General features: G+C 41.3%; 1 non-coding gene across 1 annotated transcript; it reads left to right on the top strand.

The window, feature by feature from the left end:
* Window positions 1-2,284: 2,284 nt before the first annotated feature.
* On the top strand, window positions 2,285-2,391 carry LOC131808684 (U6 spliceosomal RNA). The gene has a single exon (XR_009344893.1). It is a non-coding gene; the product is annotated as a U6 spliceosomal RNA (small nuclear RNA).
* Window positions 2,392-8,575: the final 6,184 nt, after the last annotated feature.

Consider the following 8,575-nt stretch of genomic DNA (forward strand, 5'->3'; position numbering starts at 1 on the left):
TAAAAAATTATGTTTCCCAGTGCATATAAAAAATAAACACTATACTGTACTGTTCAAAAGCATTATGTTTTTAAAGAAAAACAATGTATATACCTTAAGTATACTAGTTCTGAGTTTTCAGTGGGTCATAATTACTGATCACAGATCACCATAACAAATACAATAATAATGAAAAAACTTGAAATATTGCAAGAATTACCAACATGTGACAGAGAGACACAAAATGAACAAATGTTGTTAGAAAAATGGTGGCAGCAGACCTCTTTTATACAAGATTGCTATAAACTTTCAACTTGTAAGAATGTGATATATGCAAAGTTTAATAAAGGGAAGCACAATAAAAAAAGGTATGTATATTTTATTAACTATGATCATCATGCTGTACATTAGATCCCCAGAACTTTTTCATATTATAATTGCAAGTTTGCACCCTTTGACCACCTTACTCCACCCCAGGTTCACCCCTTGTCAACTCAACTCTAAGTTTCCATTAGTTTGCCTTTTCCTCAGATTCTGTATGAAAGGGATATCATAATACATAAATTTAAAAAATATATAAAATCTTTGAAATAGTTCACTTAGTATAACACCTTCAAGATCCATCCATGCTGCTGTAAATGGCAGTATTTCTTAATTTTTCATGGTTAAGTAGTATTCCATAGTATATATTTACCATACTTATCTTATTCATTCATCCATTAATGGATACTGAAGTTATTTCCATCTCTTGCTTAGAGTTAATAATTTTATAATAAACATAAGAGTTCAGATATGTCTTTGAACAGTGAACTTCATTTCCTTTAGATATATACCTAGAAGTGGGATTACTGAATCATATGGTAATTTTACTTTTAATAATATGAATAATCTCCATACTGTTTTCCATACAAATTTATATCCCTATCACAGTGCATAAGTTCCCCATCTTCCCCAATATTTACCAAAATTTGTTAGTTTCAATTTTTGGGTAGTATATATTCTAATAGGTAGTAATATCTTGCTGTGTTTTTCAGAGGTAAACAACAACAACAACATAATGACTTTGCCCTGAGTTTTTTATGTTGAGCACTTTTTAATGCTCCTATTGGTCATTTAAATAAGTTTTTTGAAAAAAAAAAGTCTATTGAGATCCTTTTGCTATTTTTTAAATTATATATATTTTTTCTATTTGTATCTGTTGATTATTAACCTCTTTTCAGATATAAGATTTGTAAGTATTTTCTTACATTCTGTGGATTGTGTTTTCATTCTCTCTCTCTTTTTTTTGGCAATGCAGAAACTTTGGTTTGATGTAGTACCATTTATTTATTTTTGGTTTTTTTGCTTGTGTTTTTGGTCTGGTATCCAGAAAACTATTGGCAAGACCAATGTCAAGGAGAATTTTTCCTATGTTTTCCTTTAGAAAATGTAGTTTCATGCATCACCTTTAAGTCTTTAATCTTTTTCAAGTTAAGACTTATGAGTGATATAAGGTTCCAGTTTCATACTGTTTATGTGACTATTCAGTTTTAAATATCATTTATTGAACAGACTATCTTTACCCATTACATATGTTGGCCCCTGTCAAGTATTAGGTGACTGTATGAAAGGATTTATTTCTGGACTCTCAATTCTGTTCTACTTGTTTATTGGTCTGTTTTTATGCCAGTATACGTTATTGTTTTGAGCATGAGGGCTTTGTAGTATAGTTTCAAATCAAGAAGTGTAATTTCTCTTCTTCATTCTTTCTCAGAACTGCTTTGATTATTTGTTGTCTTTTATGGTCTCATATAAATTTTAGTATTCTTTACTTCTGTAAAAAAATAATATTGGATTTTTTTTAAGATTTTTAATTTATTTATTTGACAGAGATGACAAGCAGGCAGAGAGGCAGGCAGATAGAGAAGAGGAAGCAGGCTGCCTTCTGAGCAGAGAGCCTGATGCGGGGCTCGATCCCAGGACCCTGGGATCATGACCTGAGCCGAAGGCAGCGGCTTAACCCACTGAGCCACCCAGGCACCCCTAACATTGGATTTTTGATAGGAATTGGATTTACAGATGGTTTTCGGTAGTATTGACATTTTAACAATGTTAATTTTTACCATTCATAAATATGAGCTATCTTTCCATTTGTGTGTCCTTCAATTTCTTTATCAATGTCATAGTTTATGGAGTACAGATCTTTCATCTTCTTAGTTAAATCTATTCCTAAGTATTTTATTATTTTTGATGCTATTGTGAATTAGATTGTTTTCTTTATTTTTTCAGCTAGTTCATCATTAGAGTGTTAAAATGCTTTTGTCTTGTGCCTACTTTGGCAGCACATATCCTAAAATTGGAATGCTGCAGAGAAGATTAGCATGATCACTGAACAAGGATGACATGAAAAACTGGGAAGCATTCCATATTAAAAAAAATGAAACAAAACAAAATTCTTGTCTTTTATATATTGATCCAGTATTTGGCAGCTTTACTAAATTTGTTTATTCAAATTTTTTGTGAAGTTTTTAGGATTTTTTAACATGTAAGTTCATGTTATCCAAAAAAGAAAACTTTACTTCTTCCTTTTTTTTTGGAGTCTCTTATTTCTTTGTGTTCCTTGTTTCTCAGGCTAGGACATCCAGTACTATGTCAAATGAGAGTAGTGAAAGTGGACACACTTGTCTTTTTTCTGATCTTTAAGGGGAAAACTTTCAAACTTTTTAAATTGAATATGAGATTAGCTCTGGGCTTGCAATATTTGTTTTTTCTTTAATGGATTTTTTAAATTATTTTTTTTAATTTTTTATAAACATATAGTGTGTTTTTATCCCTAGGGGTACAGGTCTGTGAATCACCAGGTTCACACATTTCACAGCACTCACCATCACTCACCATAGCACTTGCCCTTCCCAATGTCCATACCCCCACCATCCTCTCCCAACACACCTCTCCCCAGCAACCCTCAGTCTGTTTTGTGAGATTCAGTCTTTTATGGTTTGTCTCCCTCCCAATCCCATCTTCTTTTATTTTTCTTTTCGTACACCCGAAACCGCCTATGTTGCATCTCTACTTCATCATATCAGGGAGATCATAGGATAGTTGTCTTTCTCAGATTGATTTATTTCGCCAAGCATAATACCCTCTAGTTCCATCCACGTCATCACAAATAGCAGGATTTCATTTCTTTGATGGCTGCATAGTATTCCATTGTACATATATACCACATCTTATTTATTGATTCATCTGTTGAAGGACATTTAGGTTCTTTCCATAGTTTCACTATTGTGGACATTGCTGCTATAAATATTTGGGTGCATGTGCCCCTTCAGAATGCCACGTTTGTATCTGTAGGGTATATACCCAGTACTACAATCACTAGGTCATAGGGTAGTTCTATTTTCAGCTTTTTGAGGCACTTCCACGCTGTTTTCCAGAGTGGGTGCACCAGCTTGCATTCCCACGTACAGTGTAGGAGGGTTGCCCTTTCTCCACATCCTCGCCAGCATCTGTCATTGACTGACTTGTTCAATTTAGCCATTCTGAAAGGTGTGAGGTGGTATCTCATTCTGGTTTTGATTTGTATTTCCCTGATGCCGAGTGATGTGGAGCATTTTTTCATGTATCTGTTGGCCATTTGGATGTATCCTTTGCAGAAATGTCTGTTCATGTCCTCTGCCCATTTCTTCATTGGATTATTTGTTCTTAGGGTGTTGAGTTTGATAAGCTCTTTATAGATTTTGGATACTGGCCCTTTATCTAGTATGTCATTAGAAAATATCTTCACCCAGATAATTTCTGAGAGTCATCTTTTGGCTTTGTTAACTGTTTCCTTTGCTGGGCAAAAGCTTTTTGATCTGATGAAATCCCAATAGTTCATTCTTGCCCTTGCTTCCCTTGCCTTTGGCGATGTTCCTAGGAAGAAGTTGCTGCTGCTGAGGTCAAAGAGGTTGCTACCTGCTCTCTCCTCAAGGATTTTGATGGATTCCTATCTCACATTATGCTTCTTCATCCATTTTCAGTCTATTTTCATGTATGGTGTAAGGAAATGATCCAATGACATTTTTCTGCATGTGGCTGTTCAATTTTCCTGACCCTAAGGCCAGGGGCTCCTTCTCTTCCCAGGGGGCGGTGTGCTGCGCCTTCCCCACTCTTGCTCCTGGGAAGCGCGGTGACACACTTCTCTCTCAGGCAGAGGGGATTCAGGGCAAAGAGTATTTCGCTCCATGCCGGTATCTTCATACCAGCTGTGGAGACTAGCTCAGGCAAGCAGCAGCAACCCCAAACCCAAGTCTGATTTCCCAACGAATGCTGTGCTTTCCTAGGGGAGATGCCCAGGCAAGAGGCTTTCACTGTATGCGGGTTTCTCCCAACGGGAGACTGGGCTCAGGCAAGCAGCAGCCCGCAGAACATTTCCCAGCGAATGCTGGGCTTTGGCAGAGGCTTTGGTTTGGAGCAAAGAGCAGTTCGCCGCTGCTTCCTCAGCGAGGCTTCTTTCGGGTCAGGGAAGAAGAGATGCAGGATTGCTGGGGCCTCTTGGGCGTTGCTTTCCCTGGCTCCATGTTTGAGTCCTGGTTACACCCTGCCAGGCCTAACTAAGCAGACACAGCCACAACCGTGCAGTAGCGTGCGTAGCCTAGGATGGCACTCTATGCACACTAGCATCTCCAGGTGTAGGCATCGCTTGGCCTTCTACTCTGGCGCTCAGGCAGACTCGCGGACTAGGCCACGGCTTTCCCCACAGGAAAGGAGAGGTGACAGGATTTTGCACACCGCCCCGTGCAGTAAATAGTGAGCTTTGCGGGACTGTCCCACTCCTTCCCCTTAAACCGCGTGCCTCCTCCAAGCTTCCACATCCTGGAGGAAGATGGCATCTGATGTCCAGTTCTTAATGGGAGTTGTTTCTCGAGTTCAGGGTAGGCGCCTGGTGGCAATCCCATGTCTCCACCACGGACAGGTGGCCAAGGAGCTGCTGTCTCCTTGGGCCCAAAGGCTCAGGACAGGCATGCTTTCTTCCCAGACTCCTTCCTCAGAGTGGAGCCCTTTCCCCTGCCCTAATCTTCCCCTCGTGTCTCCTTAGCAGCCAGGCTTCCGTCGCTCTGCAGTGACAGACGTGTCTCTTTCCATAAGGCTCTATCCACAGGCGTCACCGCGCTTCTCTCTCAGGCAGAGGGGATGCCCCGGCCAAGAGGATTTCGCTCCATGCAGGTTTATTACACCGTGCTGTGGAGACTAGCTCTGGCAAGCAGCATGCAGCATCCCACAGACCCGACTCTGATTTCCCAAAGATTGCTGTGCTTTCCCAGAGGGGATGGCCCGGCAAAGAGGTTTTCGCTCTATGCGGGTTTCTCCCATCGTGCTGCGAATACTAGGCTAAGGCAAGCAACAAAAGCAGCCCACAGAACCGACTCTGATTTCCCAGCGACTGCTATGCTTTCGCAGAGTTTTTCAGCTTGGCGCAAACCGCACTTCGCTGCTGCTTCCTCAGCAAGGCTTTGGTCTTTCACTCTGTCGGGGCAGGGAAGAAGAGCCGCGGGAGAGCTGGTGCCTCTTGGGCCTTGCTTTCCCGGGCTCCATGTTCGCGCCCGGGTTCACCTTACTAAGCCGAACTAAGCAGACACAGTCACAACCCTGCAGCAGCGTGCGTGGCCTAGCATGGTACTCTATGCCCATTACAATCTCCTGGTGTAGGTAAGTCTTTGCCTTTTGCTCAGGCACTCAGGCAGACTCGGGGTCTAGGCCAGTGCCTTCACCAAAGGAGAGGGGCGGCGACAGGATCCCTGTACGCGGCCCGTGCACTGGGATTGGGATCTGTGGGGGACTGTCTCCACTCCATCCCCGGCACACCCCCTGCCACCCACAACGCTGCCATATCTTGGTGGAAGATGGCATCTGACTGCCCCTTTCTCCTTGGGGTTGTTTCTGCGAGTTCCGAGTATGGCACTTAGGGGCAAGCCCGTCTGCCCTTGGGACAGGTGGCCAAGGAGATGCTGTCCACTTGGGACCAGAGGCACAGGACAGGCCTGCCTTCTGCGCAGACTCCTTCCTCATCGTGGAGCATGCGTCCCTGTACTAGTCGTCCCTTCATGTCTCCTTAGCAGCCAGGCATCCTCTCTCTGCACAGGGAGCGGGTGACATTTGTCTTGCCACCAGCCTGCTGTTCCTGCCAGGGCAGGCTCTCCTGCTTCCCACCCTTTTCCCGACCACAAGGCCAAGGTCTCCTTCTCTTCTCTGCGGGCGGCATGCTGCGCCTTCCCCAGACTTGCTCCTGGGGAGCGCAGCGACAGACGTGTGCAACCACGCTTCTCTCTCAGATCTCAAATACACAACATAACCATACACCTAAAGGAGTTGCAGAAAGAACAACAAGGAACTCCTAAACCCAGCAGGAGAAGAGGAATGATAAAGATCAGAGCAGAAATCAATGAAATAGAAACAAATAAACAAAGAAACAAAACCTCAAAAAACCACCACCAACAACAAAAACAATAGAACAAATCAAGGAAACTAGGAGCTGGTTCTTTGAAAGAATTAATAAGATTGATAAACCCCTTTCCAGACTTATCAAAAAGAAAAGAGAAAGAACCCAAATAAATAAAATCATGAATGAAAGAGGAGAGATCACAACCAACACCAAAGAAATACAAACCATTATAAGAACATACTATGAGCAACTCTATGCCAACAAATTCAACAATCTGGTAGAAATGGATACATTCCTAGAGACATATAAACTACCACAACTGAACCAGGAAGAAATAGAAAACCTGAGCAGACCCATAACCAGTACGGAGATTGAAACAGTCATCAAAAATCTCCAAACAAACAAAAGCCCCGGGCCAGATGATACTGTTCCAAAAAAAATAGAAATGGAAGGAAAACTTCCAAACTCTTTTTTACTGAGGCCAGCATCACCTTGATCCCAAAACCAGACAAGGATCCCATCAAAAAAGAGAACTACAGACCAATATCCTTGATGAACACAGATGCGAAAATTCTCACCAAAATACTAGCCAATAGGATTCAACAGTACATTAAAAGAATTATTCACCACGACCAAGTGGGATTTATTCCAGGGCTACAAGGTTAGTTCAACATCTGCAAATCAATCAATGTGATACAACACATCAATAAAAGAAAGAACAAGAACCATATGATAATCTCCATAGATGCTGAAAAAGCATTTGACAAAGTGCAGTATCCCTTCCTGATTAAAACTCTTCAAAGTGTAGGGATAGAGGGCACATATTATCAATATTATCAAAGCCATCTATGAAAAACCCACTGCAAATATCATTCTCAATGGAGAAAAACTGAATACTTTTCCGCTGAGGTCAGGAACACGGCAGGGATGTCTGTTATCACCACTGCTATTCAACAACGTACTAGAAGTCCTAGCCTCAGCAGACAACAAAAAGAAATTAAAGGCAACCAAATTTTGCCAAATTGGCAAAAGAGAAGTCAAACTATCCCTGTTTTCAGATGATATGATACTGTAGGAGGAAAACTTAAAGGACTCCACTCCAAGTCTGCTATAACTTGTATAGGAATTCTGTAAAGTGTCAGTATATAAAATCAATGCACACAAATTGGTTGCATTTTTTTAAACCAACAAGACTGAAGAAATAGAAATTAAGGAGTGAATCCCATTTACAATTGCACCCCAAACCCTAAGATACCTAGGAATGACACTAACCAAAGAGACAATCTATACTCAGAAAACTCTAAAATACTCATGAAAGAAATTGAAGAAGACACAAAGAAATGGAAAAATGTTCCGTGCTCCTGTATTTGAAGAACAAATATTGTGAAAATGTCTATGCTACCTAAAGCAATCTACACATTTAATGCAATCCCTATCAAAATCCCATCCATTTTTTCAAAGAAATGGGACAAATAATCCTAAAATATATATGCAACCAGAAAATACCTCGAATAGCCAGAGGAATATTGAAAAAGAAAGCCAAAGTTGTTGGCATCACAATTCCAGACCTCAAGCTCTATTACAAAGTTGTCATCATCAAGATAGTAGGGAACTGTCCCCAAAACAGACATAGATCAATGAAACAGTGCATAAGCAAGTGCATAAGCAAAGTGTTGTGAAGGGTTTGAATTTGGGTTCAGGTTCCGGTTTTAGTCAGAGTTCTAGGTCAGGCTTTGGGTTTAGTGTTAGGGTGAGGATTTAGAGTGAAGGACAAGGGAACAGAGTTATAGTTTAGGGCTTTAAGTTTATGGTTTAGGCTTTAAGACTCAGAGCTTATGGGATAAAGTTATGGGGTTTGGCTTCATGCTGAGATTTGGGTTCAGGGTTCATGACTTGGAGGTCTGGTTTAGGGTTTGGGTTCGTGGTTCAGGACTTGGATCCAGGGCTCAGGTACAGGCTTTGGGTTCCATTTCAGGTTTGGGATTCAGGGTTCTAGTTTGGGCTTTAAGGTCAGGTTAGGTTTCAGCGTTGTTAGGGGTTAAGGTTAGGTTTAGGGATGACACATTTTCTTCGGTTGTTATCATGGACAAAAAAATTCTATCTGAAGTTTCTAAGTCAGAAATGTATTTCATCTGGGGGCGCCTGGGTGGTTCCGCGTGTTAAGCCTCTGCCTTGGGCTCAGGTCATGATCTC

The sequence above is a fragment of the Mustela lutreola genome, chromosome 9 (assembly GCF_030435805.1).
Source record: "Mustela lutreola isolate mMusLut2 chromosome 9, mMusLut2.pri, whole genome shotgun sequence".
NCBI lineage: Eukaryota > Metazoa > Chordata > Mammalia > Carnivora > Mustelidae > Mustela > Mustela lutreola.